The 26,404-nt window shown below is 46.6% G+C and overlaps 1 pseudogene; it reads left to right on the top strand.

The window, feature by feature from the left end:
• Window positions 1–13,625: 13,625 nt before the first annotated feature.
• On the top strand, window positions 13,626–14,684 carry LOC147970978 (uncharacterized; annotated as a pseudogene).
• Window positions 14,685–26,404: the final 11,720 nt, after the last annotated feature.

The following is a 26,404-nucleotide window of genomic DNA, read 5'->3' as shown; positions in this document are numbered from 1 at the left end:
GGTGATCCCCAAGGCGAAGAACTTGGGCGAATATAACCTTTATCCAGTAACTCCTTAATCTACTTCTTAATCTACTCCAAATCCTTTGCGGGCATCCTGTATGGTCTCTTGGATATTGGCCCTATGCCTGGCAAAAGCTCAATCAAAAACTCAATATCTCTATCCGGTGGCATGCCTGGCAACTCCTCTGGAAATACATCCGGAAAATCCTTTACCACCGGTACTTCCTCCTGTACAACTCCTATTAAGGTTTTACTTGAGTCCTCTTAGGCACATGTCAGGATACATACTTGATTCTTCTTCCTTCTGGCGTTGTAAGCAAAATTGACTTACTGGCGCATTCAATGTTCCCTTCATACTTCGATAACCAATCCATGCCTAATATCACATCCAATCCTTGGGATTCCAATACTATTAGGTCTGAGGGAAATACATAGTTACCAATCCTTAATGGTAACCGATCACACCATAGACTAGCCATATACTCTGCTCCAGGCGAGGTTACTAACATGGGTGACCTAAGGGCTTGGGTTGGCAGTTTATACTTATCCACAAATCCCCTTGAGATGTATGAATGCGATGCACCAGTATCAGAAAAAGGAGTGCAGTAAATGACTTAACCAAAAACTTACCTATTACTGCATCTGGCTAGGCTTCAATCTCCTCCACGTTAACGTGGTTCACCTGTCCCCTATTGAAAGGGTTCGGCTTCTTCCTAGAGATTCCGTTGCCACTTCCTTTCTGGGCTTCAGGACATTCATTGGCATAATGTTCGGTCTTCTGGCACTTAAAGCAAGTGACTTGGCTCAAGTCTCTCTTGGCTGGTGTTGATGGGTTGGTACGGTTCTGGCTGTTGCTTCCTCCATTCCCATTACCATTCTTGGGGCCATTATGATTATGCGAACTTCCTCCCCCATGGGTATGCTGAAAAGGTCCTCCCGGTTTAGGGGTAAAATGCGGCTTTTGTTGAGCACTCTTGTCCATACTTCCTCTTACGATTTTCAATCTGCTGCTGCTTCCCTTCAATCATAAGAGCACGATCTACCAACTCCTGGTAGTTGTTGAAGCTTGCTACCATCAACCGCATGCTCAACTCATCATTCAGTCCTTCCAGAAACTTCTCCTGCTTAGCTGCATCCGTAGCAACGTCATCTGGGGCATAACGTGCTAGCTTACTAAAGTCATCCACATACTGGCCAACTGTTCGTCCTCCTTGGCGCAAGTTGTGAAACTCACGCTTCTTCATGGCCATAGCTCCTGCTGAAACATGGGCAGTACAGAAAGCCTGCTAAAACTGGTCCCATGTGATAGTGTGATAGGATAAGTAGCTGTGAAATTCTCCCACCATGATGTTGCGGGTCCATCCAACTGATGTGTGGCAAACTTCACCTTTTCCGCATCTGTGCATCCTGTCATGGTCAACTCCCTTGCTATCTTGCGGAGCCAATCATCTGCTACTATAGGCTCGGTGCTACTGGAGAACACCGGTGGATTCAGCCTAAGAAAACGGGTTAAGTGATCAACAGTTGGTGGTGGTGGTGGGTTGTTGATGTTGTTGTTGTTCCCATGATTCTGATTCTGGACTAGCAACTGCATCAATGTATTCTGCTGTTGGATCAACTGAGTGAGCTCCGGTGGGAAGGTAAATCCGGGGTCACGTCTCAAAGGCATCTGATGGGTTTAGAAAAGATGAGATTTAAGAATAGAGAGAGTTCTAGAGAGAAAACATTACCCATATGCACATGAGGCAAATGCACACAAAATCACTTCATTCAATCAAACAAGGGCATACAATCGGTCTAACTGTCGCAAAAGTGCTCGGACTACTATATTTACATGGTGGAATACTACTACTAATGGGGTGGTCTACTAAAAATATTCTTCGGTTGCAGACTCCATGATATCTGCTCTAGCTTCATCAACATAGTCATCATCACTATCGTCTGGGTCCGAGTCAGTGTCTTCTATGATGATGTAATCTTCCAGGCGAATCTCCTTGGGTTCTTCGTCTTCTTCTACTGGTGTGGGGTCTCCCATAAATATTCCGATCTTCTTGATCAGGTCATCATTCTTCTCCAATAATACTTCGATTTCCTCCATATAATCTTCATGTGTAGCCTTGAGTTCTTCTTCTAGTTCTGTGATTCTTGTCCTCGCCTTCTTCAGATCTATCATGTCTGCGCACATCTGGTTCTCCTAACGTCGAATGTGCTGGTTTAACTCCTGGATGAAAGCGGCGATTGATCTATCCTTCTTGGTGCTAATCATCTCCCAGTGCTCATCTCGGCGCCCACAAATCTGGTAGATTGTATCCTTGAGATCATTGCGGTAAACTTCTCCAATACGTCCCATGGCGATGTGAGCTGCCATGCTCTTTCCTAGACTCCAGGTTGGTGCATCAAAGGAAAACTCTATGGGCTCAGTGACTGGCATGAATGTCCTTCCTGGAACTTGAACTTGAATCATCCAGCGCTCCTCATCGGGTAAAGTGGCGTTGTAGGTTCCGGTGAAGTTTGGTACTCCGATGTTCAGATATCTAGTGACTTCCTTCAAGTTACATCCAAAGGGTGTATCTTCATCCGATTGTGTAAACTTGTTCCTTGCATCCGCCATCCTAAAAGAGTAGAAAAGATGAGAAGTCAGAAATGAGAAGAGTGAGTAGTGATCTAGGGCTTTAGCTTAGTGGTCGTGTCCTACAGTCAGCGTGTGCTCTAATACCATCTTGTAGCGACCAGACCTCAAACGGTCCAATCTTTGTGCTTCAGTGTCATCCCTGGATTAGTAATGCTGACACACACAGTACTTGAAGGATTTATAATAGAGAAGCAATCACACACTTATTACATCGAATGTCTCAAAACAGAACTTATTACAATAAATATGGCTTAAGGCCATCTAATAACGATAACAGCGGAAGGCTTGGAAGATAAGTGAGTCCATCAACTCCAACGGCATCACTCAGTATAGAAGCACGACCTAAAGGCACCTTACTTCTCGTCTGAAAAGTCTGCAACATGAACGTTGCAGCTCGAAAACGGGTCAGCACATGGAATATGCTGGCAATGTAACACATAGAGAGTAATGAAAGAATACGGCTATACTACATGCATATTTGGCTGGTGGAAAGCTCTATGGTTACAGTTTTGCGTAAAGCCAACTTTTCCCTACTGCAAAGGAATAATTTTATTTAACTATCATGGTAGTTGTTAAACATTGAGAGTGTAGACACCCTCTCAATCCCAATTAAGCATCATCATTAAAACCCAACAAATTAATTAAAGTAACATGATGAAATTCACATGATAATCCATGTACTAGATACTCAAGTTGTCCATAACCGGGGACACGGCTAACCATGATTAGTTTATACACTCTGCAGAGGTTTGCGCACTTTTCCCCACAATACTCGATCTCCTCCGTTGGGATTCTCGCACTACATGATGTTTGAGAAACGGATGACCGAGACATAGTCTTTCAGAAGCGCTAGCACCTTATGAACGGGTAGACCGTACCAACCTACATCCCCTACATCTGCTAGTCTACCACTGTAAGAGTTCGCACGACTTAGTCAACTATGCTAGAGCCCATAGTAGCTTGTGGCTGCACACGGAAGTTTCTAGTATGAATAATCTCATGATCCCTTTCAGCCTGGGTGGCGGTCCATAAAGAAAAACAGGCAATCGCTGGAATACCCAGGTGCCTCAATCCACCCAGATGTGTGTTTAAGTTGCCACCTTAAATAAACCATTAATTTAACAATCTCACATCTATCATGGATACACTCACCCAATCCACGTCTACTAGCATAGCATGGCGATAAGCAAACGTAGAAGTAACTCCCAAGGGTTTGATAATAAAACAGGTAATAGGTACTACCTCATCTACTTCCCAAAACCCACAATTTAATTAGATCCTAATCATGCAATGTTTGAGGATTGATCTAATGCAATAAAACTGGGTATGAAAAAGGTATGATCAAAGTGTTACTTGCCTTGCTGATGATCTGCGAAACCAAGAGATTCAAAGTAGCAAGCGGCGCACTCCGGGTACTCTATCGCACACAAACAAGCATACAATAAGTACTCAACTAATGCACATGTAAAACTCAAATAAGAGAACTAACCAGAAAGTTCAACTTAAGAACTCCGGTTTGCAAAAAGAATCAAATCGAACGAACCAACGAAAGTCAAACGGCGAAAGAAACAAACTTCGTTTACTAATCTGCATCTAGGTCAAATTTTACAGAAGCAAAATCTTGTTTGAGTTGGTTAAACAGAAAGGGGGTTTCGAGACGAAACTCTAGGCGCTTGAATCGCCTGATTCTGATAAACGAGCGAAAAGTTAAACTAGAACGAAAATTGGATCAGAAATCGCGATCAGAAATAATCACGGAAAATTCAAGAAAAAGAAAAACGACAAACAAATTAACGAACGAACGTTCGTTTTCTGGAACTAAACCGTGAACGCGTCCGTTAAAACGAACGAATGAGCGAACGCTCGCTAAATAAACTAAACCGGAAATAAACCGATCTAAATAAAAAACGGATCTAAAAAAACCGACGAAAAACCGAATGGAAAACCGGACGGTTTTTCCGGGGAAAACCAGCGGCGGCGGGGTCAACCTCGGCGGCGGCGGCGGTGGGGTCCGGTGGCGGGGCGGCGGCTCCGGCGTGCGGCGGCGCGGGGCGGCGGCGTCGGGCGGCGGCGGCGCGGCGCGGCGGCGGCGCGGCGTCGGGTGGCGCGGCGGTGCGGCGGCAGGCTAGGGTTAGGGTTGGGCGGCGCGGCGCGGTGGCTTGGGGCTTAAGGGGCTCGGGGCGGCGCTATATAAAGGCCGGCCCGAAGAGTCCGGGCCGAAACCGACTCTAAGTCGGTTGCGCGTTTTTTATTAATAATTATGTGCAGAAAAACAAATAAAAGAAATACTAAACAGACTGCAAAAATCCCAAAATAAATTTTCCTCGACTTCTAAAATCAAGCCGAATAGGATGAACATTTATTTGGGGCCTAAATGCAATTTTGAAAAACGCGTATTTTCCTAAATTCAAATAAAATAGCAAATAAATCAAAAATAAAATCTTATTTGATTTTATTGTTAAATCCTCAATATTTCTTTATTTTGGGAAATTCATTTTATTCCCTCTCTCATATTTTTTATAATAGAAATAATTGAAGATAAAATAAATAAAATCAACTGATCCTATTTTTCAGAATTTGAGAAAACTCAAATATGAAAATAACGAAATCCCCAACTCTCTCTGAGTGTCCTTGAGTTGCGTAGAATTTCTAGGATCAACCAAAAGCAAATAAAATATGATATGCAGAGATGATCTAATGTGTAACATTCCAAATTGAAAATTTGGGATGTTACAATTTCAGATTAAGCAACGCCGAGGACGGCTTTGTTTTCAAGAAGGGTAGGATGATGAGGACATGGAGGCCATAGTTACACCATCAGCACCTAGTTCAATCGTCGGTATCTCAATACCTAGTTCAATCTCATTACCGGCAAGTCTCTTTACTCGTTCCGTAACAAATCATCCCGCAACTAACTCATTGGTTGCAATGCTTGCAAGGCTTATAGTGATGTGCATTACCGAGTGGGCCCAGAGATACCTCTCCGACAATCGGAGTGACAAATCCTAATCTCAAAATACGCAAACCCAACAAGTACCTTCGGAGACACCTGTAGAGCACCTTTATAATCACCCAGTTACGTTGTGACGTTTGGTAGCACACAAAGTGTTCCTCCGGTAAACGGGAGTTGCATAATCTCATAGTCATAGGAACATGTATAAGTCATGAAGAAAGCAATAGCAACATACTAAACGATCGTGTGCTAAGCTAATGGAATGGGTCATGTCAATCACATCATTCTCCTAATGATGTGGTCCCGTTAATCAAATGAAAACTCATGTCTATGGTTAGAAAACTTAACCATCTTTGATCAATGAGCTAGTCAAGTAGAGGCATACTAGTGACACTCTGTTTGTCTATGTATTCACACATGTATTATGTTTCCGGTTAATACAATTCTAGCATGAATAATAAACATTTATCATGATATAAGGAAATAAATAATAACTTTATTATTGCCTCTAGGGCATATTTCCTTCAGTCTCCCACTTGCACTAGAGTCAATAATCTAGTTCACATCACCATGTGATTTAAGACCAATAGTTCACATCACCATGTGATTAACACCCATAGTTCACATCAATATGTGACCAACACCCAAAGGGTTTACTTGAGTCAATAATCTAGTTCACAACGCTATGTGATTAACACCCAAAGAGTACTAAGGTGTGATCATGTTTTGCTTGTGAGAGAAGTTTAGTCAACGGGTCTTCCACATTCAGATCCGTAAGTATTTTGCAAATTTCTATGTCAACAATGCTCTGCACGGAGCTACTCTAGCTAATTGCTCCCACTTTCAATATGTATCCAGATTGAGACTTAGAGTCATCTGGATCAGTGTCAAAATTTGCATCAACGTAACCCTTTATGATGAACCTTTTTGTCACCTCCATAATCGAGAAACATATCCTTATTCCACTAAGGATAATTTTGACCGCTGTCCGGTGATCTACTCCTAGATCACTATTGTACTCCCGTGCCAAAAACAGTGTAGGGTATACAATAGATCTGGTACACAGCATGGCATACTTTATAGAACCTATGGCTGAGGCATAGGGAATGACTTTCATTCTCTTTCTATCTTCTGCCGTGGTCGGGCTTTGAGTCTTACTCAGTTTCAAACCTTGTAACACAGGCAAGAACTCTTTCTTTGACTATTCCATTTTGAACTACTTCAAAATCTTGTCAAGGTATGTACTCATTGAAAAACTTATCAAACGTCTTGATCTATCTCTATAGATCTTGATGCTCAATATGTAAGAAGCTTCACCGAGGTCTTTCTTTGAAAACTCCTTTCAAACACTCCTTTATGCTTTGCAGAATAATTCTACATTATCTCCGATCAACAATATGTCATTCACATATACTTATCAGAAATGATGTAGTGCTCCCACTCACTTTCTTGTAAATACAGGCTTCACAGCAAGTCTGTATAAAACTATATGCTTTGATCAACTTATCAAAGCGTATATTACAACTCCGAGATGCTTGCACCAGTCCATAGATGGATCGCTAGAGCTTGCATATTTTGTTAGCACCTTTAGGATTGACAAAACCTTCTGTTTGCATCATATGCAACTCTTCTTTAATAAATCCATTAAGGAATGCAGCTTTGTTTATCCATTTGCCAGATTTCATAAAATGTGGCAATTGCTAACATGATTCGGACAGACTTAAGCATAGATAGGAGTGAGAAACTCTCATCGTAGTCAACACCTTGAACTTGTCGAAAACCTTTTGCGACAATTCTAGCTTTGTAGATAGTAACACTACTATCACCGTCTGTCTTCCTCTTGAAGATCCATAATCTCAATGGCTCGCCGATCTTTGGGAAAGTCAATCAAAGTCCATACTTTGTTCTTATACATGGATCGCATCTCATATTTCATGGCCTCAAGCCATTTCGTGGAATCTGGGCTCATCATCGCTTCCTCATAGTTCGTAGGTTCGTCATGGTCAAGTAACATGACCTCCAGAACATGATTACCGTACCACTCTGGTGCAGATATCACTCTGGTTTACCTACGAGGTTCGGTAGTAACTTAATCTGAAGTTACATGATCATCATCATTAGCTTCCTCACTAATTGGTGTAGGAGTCACAGAAACATATTTCTGTGATGAACTACTTTCCAATAAGGGACCAGGTACAGTTACCTCATCAAGTTCTACTTTCCTCCCACTCACTTCTTTTGAGAGAAACTCCTTCTCTAGAAAGGATCCATTCTCAGCAACGAATATCTTGCCTTCGGATCTGTGATAGAAGGTGTACCCAACAGTTTCTTTTGGGTATCCTATGAAGATTTACTTCTCCGATTTGGGTTCGAGCTTATCATGTTGAAAACTTTTTCACATAAGCATCGCAGTCCCAAACTTTAAGAAACGACAGCTGAGGTTTCGCGCCAAACCACAGTTCATATGGTGTCATCTCCACGGATTTAGATGGTGCCCTATTTAATGTGAATGTAGCTGTCTCTAATGCATAACCCCAAAATAATAGTGGTAGATTGGTAAGAGACATCATAGATCACACTATATCTAATAAAGTACGGTTATGACGTTCGGACACACCATTACACTGTGGTGTTCCAGGTGGCGTGAGTAGTGAAACTATTTCACATTGTTTTAACTGAAGGCCAAACTCGTAACTCAAATATTTTACTTCTGCAATCATATTGTAGAAACTTTTATTTTTGTTACGATGATTCTCCACTTCACTCTGAAATTCTTTGAACTTTTCAAATGTTTTAGACTTGTGTTTCATCAAGTAGATATACTCATATCTGCTCAAATCATCTGTGAAGATCAGAAAATAATGATACCTGCCATGAGCCTCAATATTCATCGGACCACATACATCAGTATGTATGATTTCCAACAAATCTGTTGCTCGCTCCAATGTTCCGGAGAACGGAGTCTTAGTCATCTTGCCCATGAGGCATGGTTCGCAAGCATCAACTGATTCATAATCAAGTGATTCCAAAAGCCCATCAGCATGGATTTTCTTCATGCGCGTTACACTAATATGACCTAAACGGCAGTGTCACGAATAAGTTGCACTATCATTATTAACTTTGCATCTTTTGGCTTCAATATTATGAAAATGTGTATTACCACGATCGAGATCCAACAAACCATGTTTATTGGGTGTATGACCATAGAAGGTTTTATTCATGTAAACAGAACAACAATTATTCTCTAACTTACATGAATAACCGTATTGCAATAAACATGATCCAATCATATTCATGCTCAATGCAAACACTAAATAACATTTATTTTAGGTTTAACACTAATCCCGAAAGTATAGGGAGTGTGCGATGATGATCATATCAATCTTGGAACCATTTCCAATACACATCGTCACTTCACCCTTAAATAGTCTATGTTCATTCTGCAACTCCCGTTTCGAGTTACTATTCTTAGCAACTGAACTAGTATCAAATAGTGAGGGGTTGCTATAAACACTAGTAAAGTACACATCAATAACATGTATATCAAATATAGCTATGTTCACTTTTCCATCCTTCTTATCCGCCAATTACTTGGGGTAGTTCTGCTTCCAATGACCAGTCCCTTTGTAGTAGAAGCACTCATCTCAGGCTTAGGTCCAGACTTGGGTTTTTTTCACTTGAGCAGCAACTTGTTTGCCGTTCTTCTTGAAGTTCCCCTTTCTTCCCTTTGCCCCTTTACTTGAAACTAGTGGTTTTGTTTACCATCAACACTTGATGCTTTTCTTGATTTCTACCTTCGTCGATTTCAGCATCACGAAGAGCTTGGGAATCGTTTCCGTTATCCCTTGCATATTATAGTTCATCCTGAAGTTCTACTAACTTGGTGATGGTGACTAGAGAATTATGTCAATCACTATTTTATCTGGAAGATTAACTCCCACTTGATTCAAGCGATTGTAGTACCCAGACAATCTGAGCACATGCTCACTGCTTGAGCTATTATCCTCCATCTTTTAGCTATAGAACTTGTTGGAGACTTCATATCTCTCAACTCGGGTATTTGCTTGAAATATTAACTTCAACTCCTGGAACATCTCATATGGTCCATGACGTTCAAAACGTCTTTGAAGTTCCGATTCTAAGCTGTTAAGCATGGTGCACTAAACTATCAAGTAGTCATCATATTGAGCTAGACAAACATTCATAACGTCTGCATCTGCTCCTGCAATAGGTCAGTCACCTAGCGGTGCATCAAGGACATAATTCTTCTGTGCAGCAATGAGGATAAACCTCAGATCACGGACCCAGTCCACATCATTGCTACTATCATCTTTCAACTTAGTTTTCTCTAGGAACACATATAAAACATAGGGAAGCAATAACGCGAGCCATTGATCTACAACATAGATATGCTAATACTACCAGGACTAAGTTCATGATAAATTAAAGTTCAATTAATCATATTACTTAAGAACTCCCACTTAGATAGACATCCCTCTAATCCTCTAAGTGATCACGTGATCCATATCAACTAAACCATGTCCGATCATCACGTGAGATGGAGTAGTTTCAATGGTGAACATCACTATGTTGATCATATCTACTATATGATTCACGCTCGACCTTTTGGTCTCAGTGTTTCGAGGCCATATCTGCATATGCTAGGCTTCTCAAGTTTAACCTGAGTATTCTGCGTGTGCAAAACTGGCTTGCACCCATTGTAGATGGACATAGAGCTTATCACACCCGATCATCATGTGGTGTCTGGGCACGACGAACTTTGGCAACGGTGCATACTCAGGGAGAACACTTTTATCTTGAAATTTAGTGAGAGATCATCTAATAAAGCTATCGTCGAACTAAGCAAAATAAGATGTATAAAGGATAAACATCACATGCAATCAAAATATGTGACATGATATGGCCATCATCATCTTGTGCCTTTGATCTCCATCTCCAAAGCATCGTCATGATTTCCATCGTCACCGGCATGACACCATGATCTCCATCATCTTGATCTATACCAATGTGTCGTCACATGGTCGTCTCGCCAACTATTGCTCTTGCAACTATTGCTATCGCATAGCGATAAAGTAAAGCAATTATTTGGCGCTTGCATCTTATGCAATAAAGAGACAACCATAAGGCTTCTGCCAGTTGCCAATAACTTCAACAAAACATGATCATCTTATACAACAACTTATATCTCATCACGTCTTGACCATATCACATCACAACATGCCCTGCAAAAACAAGTTAGACGTCCTCTACTTTGTTGTTGCAAGTTTTACGTGGCTGCTACGGGCTTAGCAAGAACCGTTCTTACCTACGCATCAAAACCACAATGATAGTTTGTCAAGTTGGTGCTGTTTTAACCTTCGCAAGGACCGGGCGTAGCCACACTCGGTTCAAACTAAAGTTGGAGAAACTGACACCCGCTAGTCACCTGTGTGCATAGCATGGCGGTAAAACCAGTCTCGCGTAAGCATACGCGCAATGTCGGTCCGGCCCGCTTCATCCAACAATACCGTTGAACCAAAGTGTGACATGCTGGTAAGCAGTATGACTTATATCGCCCACAACTCACTTGTGTTCTACTCGTGCATATGACGTCTACGCATAAAACTAGGCTCGGATGCCACTGTTGGGGAACGTAGTAATTTCAAAAAAAATCCTACGCACACACAAGATCATGGTGATGCATAGCAACGAGAGGGGAGAGTGTTGTCAAGGTACCCTCATAGACCGAAAGCGGAAGCATTAGCACAACGCGGTTGATGTAGTCGTACGTCTTCACGATCCGACCGATCAAGCACCGAACGCACGGCACCTCCGAGTTCTGCACACGTTCAACTCGATGACGTCCCTCGAACTCTGATCCAGCTGAGCTTTGAGGGAGAGTTCCGTCAGCACAACAGTGTGGTGACAATGATGATGTTCTACCGATGCAGGGCTTCGCCTAAGCACCTCTACGATATGACCGAGGTGGATTATAGTGGAGGGGAGCACCACACACGGCTAAGAGATCCAAGGGATCAATTGTTGTTTCTTTGGGGTGCCCCCTGCCCCCGTATATAAAGGAGTGGAGGAGGGGAAGGGCCGGCCCTCTCTATGGCGCGCCCTAGGGGAGTCCTACTCCCATCGGGAGTAGGATTCCCCCTTTCCTAGTAGAACTAGGAGCCCTTCCAAGTAGTAGGAGTAGGAGGGAAGGAAAGGGAAGGGAAAAGGAGAAGGAAGGAAGGGCCCCCCCCTCCCTAGTCCAATTCGGACCAGCCCATGGGGAGGGGTGCGGCCACCCTTTGAGGCTTTTCACTCCTTTCCCGTATGGCCCATTAAGGCCCAATACGAATTCCCGTAACTCCCTGGTACTCCCGAAAATACCCGAATCACTCAGAACCTTTCCGATGTCCGAATATAGTCGTCCAATATATCGATCTTTACGTCTCGACCATTTCGAGACTCCTCGTCATCTCCCCGATATCATCTGGGACTCCGAACTCCTTCGGTACATCAAAATACATAAACTCATAATATAACCGTCATCGAACTTTAAGCGTGCGGACCTTACGAGTTCGAGAACTATGTAGACATGACCGAGACACGTCTCTGGTCAATAACCAATAGCGGAACCTGGATGTTCATATTGGCTCCCACATATTCTACGAAGATCTTTATCGGTCAGACCGCATAACTACATCCGTTGTTCCCTTTGTCATCGGTATGTTACTTGCCCGAGATTCGATCATCGGTATCTCAATACCTAGTTCAATCTCATTACCGGCAAGTCTCTTTACTCGTTCCATAACACATCATCCCGCAACTAACTCATTAGTTGCAATGCTTGCAAGGCTTATAGTGATGTGCATTACCGAGTGGGCCCAGAGATACCTCTCCGACAATCGGAGTGACAAATCCTAATCTCGAAATACGCAGACCCAACAAGTACCTTTGGAGACACCTGTAGAGCACCTTTATAATCACCCAGTTACGTTGTGATGTTTGGTAGCACACAAAGTATTCCTCCGGTAAATAGGAGTTGCATAATCTCATAGTCATAGGAACATGTATAAGTCATGAAGAAAGCAATAGCAACATACTAAACGATCGTGTTCTAAGCTAATAGAATGGGTCATGTCAATCACATCATTCTCCTAATGATGTGATCCCGTTAATCAAATAACAACTCATGTCTATGGTTAGGAAACTTAACCATCTTTGATCAACGAGCTAGTCAAGTAGAGGCATATTAGTGACACTCTGTTTGTCTATGTATTCACACATGTATTATGTTTCCGGTTAATACAATTCTAGCATGAATAATAAACATTTATCATGATATAAGGAAATAAATAATAACTTTATTATTGCCTCTAGGGCATATTTCCTTCAGTTATGCACCACCGGCTCGCGACGGACATGCTGGCGTGCATGATCGTCGTTTGGCGGCACATCCTCATGTTGGAGATGATGGTCTTGATGACGGCGTTAACCAGGTAGCGGGGTACGCTCCACGGCCATGACACTATGAGCCTCGTCCTGAAACTTCTGTTCATGGTGGAGTGCATGACCGAGTTGGTCAAGCTGTGCGCGTGCCTTTGGATGATGGAGTTGGGCGCATAAAAATTTCTATTCCTTCATTCTCCGGAAAGTGCAAACCAGAAGTTTATTTGGAGTGGGAGATGCACGTTGATCAAATTTTTGATGCCCATCATTATAGCGAAGAGAAGAAAGTTCAACTTGCTGGAATTGAGTTCACCAGTTACGCGCTAATTTGGTGGAATCAAATTTGTTGTTCAATACATCGCCCGGCGACTTGGCGAGGGATGAAAGAATTCATGAGGCGACGTTTTGTTCCTGAGCACTATAAAAGAGATATGTATAACAACTTGCAGCGGCTCTCTCAAGGTAATATGAGTGTTGATGAATATTACAAGGAGATGGAATTGCTCATGATACGTACAGGGACAACAGAGGACCCGAAGGCGACCATGGCACGTTCTTTAACGGGCTAAATATCGAGGTGCAGGATCGTGTTGAGATGGTGGTCTACTACAACATACAAGATCTTGTGCACCAAGCTGTGCGTGCGGAACAATAGATTAAGAGACGCCAAGTCAACACAGTTCCCAGTACCACTTTGAACACATGGCGACGCTCGCAGCATCAGAGTGAGGATATCGGTCCTAGCTCCAGGACGGCAACATCAAATCGCCCTCATGGTTCCATGCAAAAGAATGCTTCAAAATCAGGACCGTCGAGGGTTGATTCTAGTGCACAGTCGACCAATCGTTCCAGTGACATAGAGTGTTTCAAGTGTGGAGGAAGGGGACATATGAAGCGTGAATGTCCTAATGAGAAGAGAGTATTGCTCAGAAAAGATGGCTATGCATCCGCGAGTGATGAAGAGGCAGTTTTTGACACTTCTAGTGAAAAATTTGAAGATGTCGAGAAGGTGGTGACTGCTAGTTTTGAAGCTGTTGAATCATATCCGTCCTTAATGGTGCAGCGTGTGCAAGAGGATCACATGAAGGATAAGGGGCAGCGTTGGAATATTTTTCAGACTCAGTGCAAGATCAACAACACCAATTGTAAGTTGATCATAGATGGAGGAAGCTACACCAATGCGGTCAGCAAGGGATTGGTGGAAGCTTTGGGATTACCTGCATGGAAGCACCCTCAACCACACTGCGTCGAGTGGTTATATCAGTCGGGCAGACTAAAAATTACTCACAAGGTGTGTCTTAATTTTTCGGTTGGTGACTATATCGACACAATGATTTGTGATGTTTTGCCGATGGATGCATGTCACTTGTTGCTGGGGAGACCTTGGCAATATGATCAGCATGCCACACATGATGGAAGGTCGAACACTTATTCTTTTCGACATGCCGAAAGACGATGTGTGCTACATCCCATGTTTGCTAGTGATATTAAGGAGGATACTATTCTGTCAGTAAAGAAGAATAAGGAGATCCGAAAGCCTACCACGAAACCGAGGACGGCTTCATTTCAAGAGGGAGGGAATGATGTGGCTATCAGTGACGGTAGTCACCATGGGAGAATGATGAACACATTTAAAGCGGTCAACAATGAGTAGATTATTTATTTTGGAAAATTTCCTGTTCAACTGGTTGCACAGGACGAAGTCAAGCCCACCTTCAGAACTCCTTGTGCTACACGATTATGGTAGGAACGGTACTTGTCAATTTGATCTGGGTCCGTAGCATGCAAAAGCACGTGCAAGTCTTTTGTTCTGGTTCCTAGTAGTTACGTAGTCCTTTCTGAGTCCAAGTTAATTGGTAGGTGATCAACGTGGCCGCGTGATTAATTAGGTAGTTGCTTGTTTAGTTTGGATAGGAGAGTCCGTTTCAGATTTTGCTGGGATTGAGTCGGTTGAGAACCGGTGCCTGCGCGCACCATATAAATAAAGGCTATGGCCGTGTAATAGGGCAGATTTTGTTTTTAGTCATGAGTTGAATAAAGCTACAGAAAACATCCCATGTCGGGGGACACCAAATATCTGTGTTGCTAATCCGTGGGGATTTTGTTGCTGCTGTGCGTGGAGTCGAACTAATCTACTTGACGCTAGTTTTTGATCTTACGGTCTTGCATCTTTGCTTGATCGGAATTTCTTGTGCTGCTACCAGTATCGTGAAAGATCGGGCCGACGAACGACTCGCATCTTGTCGGGGCCTATCACAACGACCAGACCAAGACCGCTTATGAAACCCCACTTTTCTCAATACTTCAGCCATACTCGCAATATTCAGATTGCTTAATCATATTCTTGATTGTTCTTCGATTGCTTGCAGGAATAGACCTTCATGCTTAGGTTGATCATGCTTCGGCGTGGTCAATAACCTCTCAGAGTTGGTTTAGCGATTGCTAAGGCGCAACGTCGTGTACGTTTGTAGTCGGATCGTCAAAGTCGTCTCCACCACATCGATAGTTATCATCTCATCGAAAGACGGGAGACCTTTGCTTCTATCAGCTCCAATGTTCATCCTTCTTGTCCATGCTAGGTCCTTCAACTGTAAGCAACAAAAATGTATCGAAGTTAGGGAGCATCATATTCTCATGAACTTTAGAAACATTACCAAGAAACGAAAGTACCTAATAATACAACTGGCATGCGCGATCTATACTAATCGATCCAATAGGTATAGTAGTAGGGGTTGTGGGTGTAACTATGGCTCCATGTCCTCATCATCCTCCCCTTCTTGAAAACAAAGCAGTCCTCGGCGTTGCCTAATCTGAAATGTGGCTAACAAAAGAGACAAGGTGTACACATTGTATATGTATATATATATATGTCATCCATTTTTAGTGACCTCAGTTGTGGCACATGTGACACAGTTATACAATAGCACCCTTCAAAAGTCATGAAATATAAAGCCAATATATTATCACAAGAAGTCAAAGGCATGTAAATATTGCAACTCAGTTTGCGCATATAGGTGAAGCTCTTATTCATATCACAAGATTGACAATGCTTATCATTAAACCATCCCAACATTGGTAAATAAACTTTAATTGATTCAAAATTACATGCTACCACATGCTTAAATAAGCAAACATGCAACAATTTATTCGACACGGAATCATCACCAAGATTGGAGGTCATATCAAAATGATTAAACATTGGCAAAATTACTTTCAAATGTATTTGATCCAAATCTGATTTATTTTCTAATTCACATGGTTCTTTCGCATCAATAGTTAATTCAATGGGCTCACGCAAAATTGTTTGATCACATAGCAAAGTCAAATCATCAACATAGTCCTCTAAAATAGCTTGTGTGATCAAAGTAGTAGGTACCTCATCGCATGGTGCATCTAAATTGGCAAGAAATTCATCATACTCATGTGGAGGTGGAAGATCGGTACCTTTATCATTACCTCTTATGATCAACTCAGGTGATGTAGGCACTCTCGGTGGTGATGTGTCGCATGGTGGAGGTGATGTAGTCCTCACAACAATGGATGTGGTTGTCATAGTATATGTTTTATTTCCTGTTCAGCTTTGCAAGCAAGATAAAACAAACCGTCCATAGGATAACATTCTTCATGCATTAGTATCTCCTGAATATCATGGTTTAACCCTCCCCAAATTCTATCCATAATATCATCTTCAGTTTCCTCTAAAAAGGAGTGCAACTAGGTAGTTTGTAAATCATCATAATATTTTGTTGCGGTGTCACTACCTTTTTTAAATGTTGTAGTTTTTTAATCATGCCACGAGTATAATATACATAGACAAATCTATCTCTCATGACAAGTTTTAAATCATCCCAAGTATTAGGTACATAATCAGGGTATAACCGACAATGTTCACTCCACCAAACAGTAGCAAAACTAGTGAATGTACCAACCTGTCAGGGAAAACGATACCTATGGGATCACAGGGAATCCCTACTATGGTTGAAGGGGCGCGGGGCTGTGGAAAGAGCGGGTTTAGAAGATCAACGCGGGGGAATTTTATCCAGGTTCGGGTTGCAAGCGATGCGTAATACCCTAATCCTGCTTTGGTGTATATTTGGTCTTCTTGAGTTCTTGAACTAGCTGTGGTGCATCCTAGCCCAAAAAGTCTGAATCCTTTCTCAGTATGCCTCGGGCCTCCTTTTATAGTCAAAGGGGTTCGCCATAGTGGCACATAGGAGGTGGAAAGTATCGACAGTGTACAAGTCTATCTCCAGGAACCATAGGACAAACACATTTAATGCGCTGCCGACGTGCCCTCTTGCTTTATTGGGGATGGCACAAAAGCTCGTCTTGTCCGTCGCCGCCTCGCCTTGCTTCGACGCGCGTCCAAGCTGACGAGGCATGCAGCGCCACGCTCGCTGGCTGTTGTGCTGGTGCGGTGATAGAGTCTTCATGAAGATCTGCATGCCACCACGCAGGTGCTTGCTTAGTTGGCCTAGGAGCTGCATGCTACCACGCAGGCGCTCGCCTAGTTGGCAAGCTGATCACCGCATTGGAGCGGCCGCGGGGCGGCGGATCCTTGGTAGGCGTGGGCCTGGATATGGCCCTGCAGATATCCCCGCCAAGGGTCTTGCCGGGTTTCTATGGTCGTCCTCGGCAAGGATCTTGCTGGGGGGCCTTCGTCCTCTGGTTCTTACCCAGTCTTGTAGGCCTCTGTTCATCACAAAGATCTGCATACCACCACGTAGGCACTCCCGAGCCTTGGTCTTGACATTGTCGATGGCGTCATAACTCTTAGGCTCAAAGGTGGCGGTCTTGATGGTGTTGGGAAAGTTGCCCTGGCAAGGCTCTTGCCGGGGCAGCATAGGTCGTCCTCGGCAAGGCTCTTGCCGGGGGAAACCCATCTTGTCCCTTTGATCTTCGCGCCTCTGGCTTCAGCGCTGCTCGGGTAGTCTTGTATCTTCGCTTCCTCTGCCCCGCCAAGAGTAGTCGCAGGTGCGGCTACAACTGCCCGTGCACAAGTAAAGGGGTACAGAAGGCCCCTACTTTTGTACACCGACAGGAGCCCCCAGGCCTGGGCCACACATAAGCGCAGAGCGTCGTTGGGCCAGACCCAGAACAGTGCGTGGGCACGCGTGGCAGGGTTTTAACTGCGGTAACTCCTCCGCCAGTTGTGCTTCCCCATGACCCGCGTTGAATGCGTGACATGGGGTCATGCGTGGGGCGGTTGTAGCATGCTTGCATCACATCATGGTGAATAGTAAAGAGGCGTCCTGCGTCTTCCCCATAAAAAGGAAGAAGCCGCAGGGGCGCGGCTCATTTACTAAGTGGACTCGGGTCACTGCCTTTAAGGCGCCTGCACCCCATGACCACGGGGTGGAAAATGGCCGCTTCACTTGTCTCCTCGATTCCGGCTCGCTCGCCACGTGTCTTTCATACCCCAGGGAGGGTAGGTGATGGACATGGAGGGCACAGGCATTAACGCCGAGGCGGGAAGCCCGATGGTCGCTGATTGGAGCAGCGGGTCGGTCCAGATTCCCCGTGCCCCTGGCGGCCGGATTGGTCGAGTGGGGCGGCCACCCTTAGATTGGGGGCCGAGCCCCGGCCCTGCCCCCCTATAAGAAGGGGAGAAGGATGGCATCCTTCAACATTCATCTCCTTCCAGCCTAACTCCTTCCTTCCCTTTGCCATGGCGAGAGGTCGCGTCGGCGCTTCAATGGCAGCGACTAGGGCCTCTGCTCAATAGCGCGCCCCCCTCCCCAGGAGCTCATGGTGACGGGGGCCACTGCGAGAGGAAGAGGGAGGGCGTGGCCGAGGCCTCCATGGCACTCGGGGGAGAGGAGGACGGGGCGGTGCACCGGCCGCGCCTCCGCCAGCGACTCCTCCCCCAATGGCGGGCCACGTTGGAGACCAGCCCCGCGAGTTCTTCATAAGGCTATATAAGCCAGTGCGCGACCACCTTCGCCTTCCCACTCCGTTCGCTCGGGAGATGGAGGTCGACCCGTCACAGGCCTTGAGGCTGCATATGAGGGGTTGTGGGAATGGCAGCATGCAGGTCGACATCGACTTCCCCGCCCCTCATGTCTTGTATCTCCGCCACCGGTGGAAAACCTTCGCCCGTGCCCATAGCCTGTCGGAGGGGCTCGTCCTCCACTTTAAATTGATGGAGAACGGCCTGCTCTCCGTCAAGGTTTTTGGGCACTTGGGAACTTGCCTAAGGTGTTGCGCGGAGAGCTCCACCGACAACGAAACCTCCTCCTCAAGCAAGAGTGACGAGGAGGATAGCGACGGCGACGATGAGGGCATTAAGCGGGAGGACTCTGATTTCGACTCCGGCTGACCGCATCGCTCTCCTCCCTCGGCCACACGCCTTGCCGAGGGTCTTCCTCGTCCAGCTCTCCATCAGCGCGTTCCCCGCCGCCTCCTCTTTGCCTTCACCTGCCGCACCTGGGAGGAAAGGAGCAAGAAAGGAGATCACAGGGCACTTATCTTTCTTTTAAATTGTAGGCACTTGCCAAATCTCAATTTCTAGACAGTGTAATCCCTCGAGCCCATGCTTGTGTCCTGTAACCTTTGTACTTGTATCAGCATGTTAATGAAAAAGACTAGCCTTGCCGGGAACCCGCGCACGCGTATGTTCATGCAGAGGTGAAACGCCTCCATAACGTAAATAAGCGAGTCCTCCCGGCAAGCTGTCCTCCTAGTACCCTCTGCGCCTGCCAGAGAATCACATCTGCCGGGTTACAGACAAAGGGTCTAGACCCCCGTCCACCTCCCATTGGCAAGGGCTACTACAACCACTCCGACCGAAGCAGCGTTCGGTGTCGAGAATGGGAGCACCCGAGTTTTTTAAAGGAGAGTGGTGACGTTTTCTAATGCATAAGTCACAGGTTACGAATACGAATGGGCAAGAGGTAAACTTTATCTGTTTGGTTTGCCGGGCAGTCGCTTCTTGCCGGAGCCGGGACCTTGGCGGGATTGCGCATCCTTGTCATGGCTGGAAAGAAGAGAGGGCAAGAGCATGGAACCTTGGCGGTCCACAGATATTTGCTGGAATGAAAAATTAGTACAATACCCTGGACAAGCATGCATATACATATATACATAAACATGGAAATCAATAGGAAACTATACATGCTAAGGGATTCCTTTCCCTGACTGCGCACAGGGTACGCGCCTGGCTCTGTACATAGGGTTACATGCCTTGCCGGCAAGGCTAGTAAAAAATGGGGGTTGCCGGGGCTCCCGGCAACCGCGCCTTAGGGGTAATACTTGCGAAGATGTTTGATATTCCAGGAATTACTCATCGGAATGCCATCTTCGTTCTCCAGGTGGACTGCGCCGGGCCTGGTGACTCGTATTACTCGATAAGGGCCTTCCCACTTTGGCGTCAACTTGTTTAAATTCTTGGCGGATTGAATGCGCCGAAGAACAAGGTCGCCTTCCTCAAGGCTTCGGGCGTGAACCTTGAGGCTATGGTAGTGGCGCAAGGCTTGCTGGTAGCAAGCGGTTCGCACAGCAACCTGAAGACGATCTTCCTCAAGGAGCGTCGCATCATCTTGGCGCAACTGCTCTTGCTCAAGCTCATCATAAGCAAGCACTCGAGGTGACCCGTATATGAGTTTCGTGGGGAGAACTGCTTCTGCCCCATATACCAGGACAAAGGGCGTCTGGCCAGTGGCTCGATTTGGTGTCGTCTTGATTGACCAAAGAACCGTTGGCAACTCATCAATCCAGTGCCTTCCACACTTGCGTAGCTTGTCAAAAGTTCTGGTCTTGAGGCCTCGCAGCACTTCTGCATTTGCTCTCTCAGCCTGGCCGTTACTTCTGGGATGAGCAACAGAAGCGAAACAGACCTTGCCGCCAAGGTCTTGAATGTACTGCATGAAGGTGCGGCTTGTGAACTGCGTGCCGTTGTCGGTAATGACTCTGTTCGGCACACCAAAACGGCAGACTAGTCCCTTGAAGAACTTGACGGCTGACTGTGTTGTCACCTTCCTCACTGGTTCCACTTCCGGCCACTTTGTGAACTTGTCGATTGCAACGTACAAGTACTCAAAGCCCCCGACGGCACGGGGAAAGGGGCCCAGTATGTCGAGCCCCCAGACCGAAAATGGCTAGGAAAGAGGGATTGTTTGAAGGGCTTGGGCTGGCTGATGGAGCGTCTTTGAATGGAACTGGCATGCTTCACACTTGGTTACTAGTGCAGTCGTATCCTGGATAGCGGTGGGCCAGAAGAAACCTTGCTGGAATGCTTTGCCGGCAAGGGCTCTCGACCCTATGTGGGAGCCACACATGCCTCCATGTATCTCTGCCAACAGCTCCAGTCCGTCCTCCCGAGGAATGCACTTTAATTTTACACCGTTCGGCCTCCTTCTGTATAGGGCATCATCCACAAACTGGTACATGATGGACCGACGGGCTACTTTCTCTGCTTCGTCTTGTTCCTCAGGGAGTTCTCCTGTTTGGAGGAAACGGACGGTGTGTTGCGCCCATGCCGGAGCCTGGGGCTCGATGGCAAGGACTAAAGGCTCGTCTATGGCCGCAGGGGCAGCTGCCACTACAGCCAGGGCTTGAGGCCCTGCCAGAGGTTGCCGCTCCCCGGCAAGTCTCCTTCATTTGTTCTGTCCTGCTGATGGCTCAACGGATGGCCGGGTTAATTGAAGCACAAAGGTACCTAGTACCGCAGGTAACTTCAGGGTAGCACGCTTTGACATGTCGTCAGCAATGGTGTTTTCTGCTCGGGGAACATGCTCTGCTTGTAGACCGTCAAAACGCTCCTCCAACTTCCTCACCTGATCCACATAGGCCTCCATCAACGGGCTCTGGTAATCCTTGTTGACTTGCTTGACGACAAGCTGCGAATCACCTCTGATGATGAGCTTCCTGATTCCGAGGTCTGTCGCGATCTTGAGACCCGCAAGCAATCCCTCATACTCTGCCGTATTGCCTGTTGATTTTTCCCGGGGAAAGTGCATCTGGACTACGTTGGGTGCGATGAGTAATATGCCAACACCAGCACCTTGCAGTGAGAAGGCTCCATCGAAGTACATGATCCAGTCACGGGTCGTCTCCTTGCCGGGAATGGTAGTCTCTTGAATCTCTTTGTTGGGCGTTGATTTCCATTCTGCTATGAACTCTGCCAAAGCTCGACTCTTGATTGTCGAAGTACTCTCAAACTTGAGGTCAAAGCTCGACAGTTTCAAAGCCCATTCCATAATCCTCCCAGTTGCATCAGGGTTGTGCAAGATTCGTTGCAAAGGGAGGCGGTGACGACGGTGATCTCGTGTGCTTGGAAATAGTGACACGGCTTTCTCGAGGCCATAAGGAGGCTGAAAAGCAGCTTTTGCATACCAGAATATCTTGATCTAGCCCCTGCAAGAGGGAACTGACAAAATAAACCGGGTGCTACACCACCTTCTTCTTCTGTTCAACTTTGCCCATCTACGCAGACTTTGTCCTGCCGAGACCGGGCCTTGCCGGGGGTTCTGCCTTGCCGGCACCAGGCCCTGCCGGGGAGAGCCCCGGCCCATCATTCGACGGCTCCGCTACTGCTGCCGCTTCTTCCTCAATTTCCCTCTGTGCCACCAGCGCGGCACTGACCACTTGATTTGTTGCTGCTAAGTATAGCAGTAACGGCTCTTGTGGTTTAGGCGCGACTAGTATTGGCATAGAGGAGAGGTACCTCCTCAAGTCCTACAGCGCTGCCTCTACCTTTGGAGTCCATTTCACTGGACCCGCCTTTTTCAGAACTTTGAAAAAAGGGAGGGCACGCTCAGCAGACTTGGAGATGAACCTACTTAGGGCGGCAACGCAGCCGGTGAGCCTATGGACGTCTTTGACCTGTCTTGGCGCCTCAATCTACTCAATTGCTCTGATCTTGTCGGGATTCGCTTCGATTCCGCGTTGAGACACAAAGAACCCAAGAAGCTTGCCGTATGGGATACCGAACACGCACTTCTCTGGGTTGAGCTTGAGGTTGATCTTGCGCAGATTTGCAAATGTTTCTTCCAGATCTTGCACGAGCGTGGCCCTGTCCTTGGTTTTGACCACTATATCATCCATATAAGCTTCCATGTTTCTATGCAGCTGGGGCTCAAAACCAATTTGGACCGCTCGAGCAAACATTGAACTAGCGCTCTTCAATCCGAAAGGCATTCGTACAAAACAGTACGTACCACGTGGGGTGGTGAACGCGGTCTTTTCTTCGTCTCCCTTCATCATGAAAATCTGGTGGTATCCTTAATAGGTCTCGAGGAACGACAGCAGGTCACACCAGGCAGTGGAGTTCACAGTCTGGTTGATGCGTGGCAGAGGGAAAGGATTCTTTGGACAGGCTTTATTGATATCCGTGTAGTCAATACACAGCTTCCATTTCCCATTCGCCTTATGCACCACCACTGGATTGGCCAACCATGTGTGGTGGAGTACTCCTCTAACCAGGCCTGCCACCTCCAACTTCCTGATCTCCTCGATGATGAACTCTTGTCGCTCCAAAGCTTGCTTCCTGACATTCTGCTTGACGGGTCGTGCATGAGGACAGACAGCAAGATGGTGCTCAATCACCTCCCTGGGAACACCGAGGATGTCGGATGCTTGCCATGCAAACACGTCGACATTCGCCTGCAGGAAGCCGACGAGCGCGCTTTCCTATTTGTTGTCCAGGGTGGAGCTTATGGTAAAAGCCCCACTCGTGCCGTCCCCCTTGACTGGCACCCTCTTGGTCTCTCGTGGTGCTGCCTTGGATTTCTTGCTCTTGCGGGTGGAGCTCTCTGGCACGTCCTCGATGGGTGCGCTGCACTCCGAAGAGGCTCGCTTACCAGAAGAGGTCTTGCCGGTCTTCTTCCCTCCCAGGGTTTCAGCGACAGGGGCAAGTGCCTTGGCAGCAGTTGCTGCAACTGCCTCCCGGTAGAGTTGGTCGGCACAGATGAGCGCGTCTTTCTTGTCGGAGGGGACGGTGATGATGGTTAGCGGCCCGGGCATCTTCAATGTGTTGTAGGTGTAATGTGACGCCGCCATGAACTTGGCCAATGCTGGGCGGCCAAGGATCCCGTTCTAGGGAAAGGGGATCTTGGCGACATCAAAGACGATCTTCTCCGTCCTATAGTTCAGCTCGCCCCCGAATGTAACGGGCAACATGATTTTACCTTTCGGCTGACTCCTCCCCTAGTTGACCCCTTGAAACATGCCCGTCTCCTCGAGGTCTCCATCAGGGATTTGCAGCCTCTTGATCACAACAGGCGAGATCAAGTTCAGTCCGGCCCCACCATCAACTAGCACTTTTGTTACCTTGAGGTTGCGTATTGTTGGTGAAACCAACAACGGCAAACACCCGACCGTAGTTGTGCGGTCAGGGTGGTCCTCAGTGTCAAAAATGATAGGGGTGCTGGACCACTTCAGTGGCTTCTAGGCATCGATCGATGGTTCTGCCGCGGTAACCTCACGTGCCCACTGCTTCAGTTGGCGGTGAGAGGTGTGCAGCAAGGCGCCACCGTCGATGCACATGGCCTCTGTAGCTTTCTGGAACTCGTGCTCACCGGACTCATCGTCCCCATCATGATCATCATCTTCCTCCTTCTTATCACGGCCCCGAGCGGGCCTCTCTTGTTGGTTATCCTTGCTGCGGCCACCTCCTTGGTCACCACGCTTCTTGGCGGACCCCTCAGCACCATCCTGACCCTTCTCCTTGTCCCGCCTTCCATATTCAGCTTTCTGCTTTTCTGCAAGTAGCTCAACCTGTCGGCAGTTCTGGAGGTCATGGCCCTTGGTGCGATGGATCTTGCAGTACTGCTTGTCGGAGCCTCCTGGCTTGTCAGCAGCTGCCAAGGCCAGGCAGGTGGCGCACCCGGCAACTTCCTTACCGGGGTCGTCTGCCTTGGCCTTCTTGGCGGTGCCGGGATCGCCAGATCCCTCAACGGCAAGCACAATCTTGCCCTTACGCTTCCTATTGCGGCGTCGGCCCTTCTTCGTCGCGGCGACAGCGTCTTCATCCGTGGAGTCGGTTTCCGCACCGGCGTCCTCGCCGGGGTACTTCCTTCCTTCCTCAGCCCGAGCATCTATCAGCCAGAACATAAAGTTCGGCTACATCCTTAACATTGTTCATTGTCAGCTCTTCACGCATATTGGTATTGCGTACATTCTGATGGAATGCACTGATGACAGCGGTGGGATGAACATCCAGGATGGTGTACTGTACACAGTTGAACCTTTGTATGTATTTGCGCAGGGTCTCGCCGTCCTTCTGGGGGATGACATGCAGATCACTTGCCTGGCCAGGAGCTTGGTGGCCTCTGGTAAAGGCGCCAACAAACTCGTGGCACAGATCCGACCAAGAAGAGATAGAATCCACTGGAAGGTGCATCGACCATGGCATGACTGTAACGCCCTCGATGCGGCTATATCTCCCACGTGTCGAAGCACGACTCAGAGGCATAACCGCATTGAAAGCAATGTCGCAAGTGAGGTAACCTTCGCAAACAACCCATGTAATACAATAAGGGAAAAGATACATAGTTGGCTTACAATCGCCATTTCACACAATACATGAATAAAGCATTACAACATCCAAATACAATCAAGGTCCAACTACGGAACCAAAATAAAAGAAGAACGCCAAATGCGACAAAGGTCCCCGATCGACCCCAACAGGGCTCCACTACTGATCAACTAGAACGAAACAACGCAAAGGACAAGATCTTCATCGAGCTCCTCCTGAGCTTGGTTGCGTCATCTGCACGGACTCATCGGCACCTGCAAGCTGGTTTGGAAGTATCTGTGAGCCACGGGGACTCAGCAATCTCACACCCTCACGATCAAGACTATTTAAGCTTATGGGTAAGGTAAAGGTAAGAGGTGGAGCTGTAGCAAGCGACTAGCATATATGGTGGCTAACATACGCAAATGAGAGCGAGAAGAGAAGGCAAAGCACGGTCGATAAAAGTATGATCAAGAAGTGATCCTAGAACAACCTACGTCAAGCATAACTCCAACACCGTGTTCACTTCCCGGACTCCGCCGGAAAGAGACCATCACGGTTACGCACGCGGTTGATGTATTTTAATTAAGGTCAACTTCAGGTTTTCTACAATCGGACATTAACAAATTCACATCTTCCCATAACCGCGGGCACGGCTTTCGAAAGTTCAAAACCCTGCAGGGGTGTCCCAACTTAGCCCATCACAAGCTCTCACGGTCAACGAAGGATATTCCTTCTAGCGGGAAGACCCGATCAGACTCGGAATCCCGGTTACAAGACATTTCGACAATGGTAAAACAAGTCCAGCAACACCGCCCGAATGTGCCGACAAATCCCGATAGGATCTGCACATATCTCGTTCTCAGGGCATACTCAGATTGTCTAAACTTCCGGTAGGCCAGCCCAGAGTTGCCCCTGGT

The sequence above is a fragment of the Triticum urartu genome, chromosome 5A (assembly GCF_056163025.1).
Source record: "Triticum urartu cultivar PI428250 chromosome 5A, HENAU_Tu73, whole genome shotgun sequence".
Taxonomy (NCBI): domain Eukaryota; kingdom Viridiplantae; phylum Streptophyta; class Magnoliopsida; order Poales; family Poaceae; genus Triticum; species Triticum urartu.
Note: the sequence above shows the minus strand (reverse complement) of the source record. Positions and strands in the feature narration are given on the sequence as shown.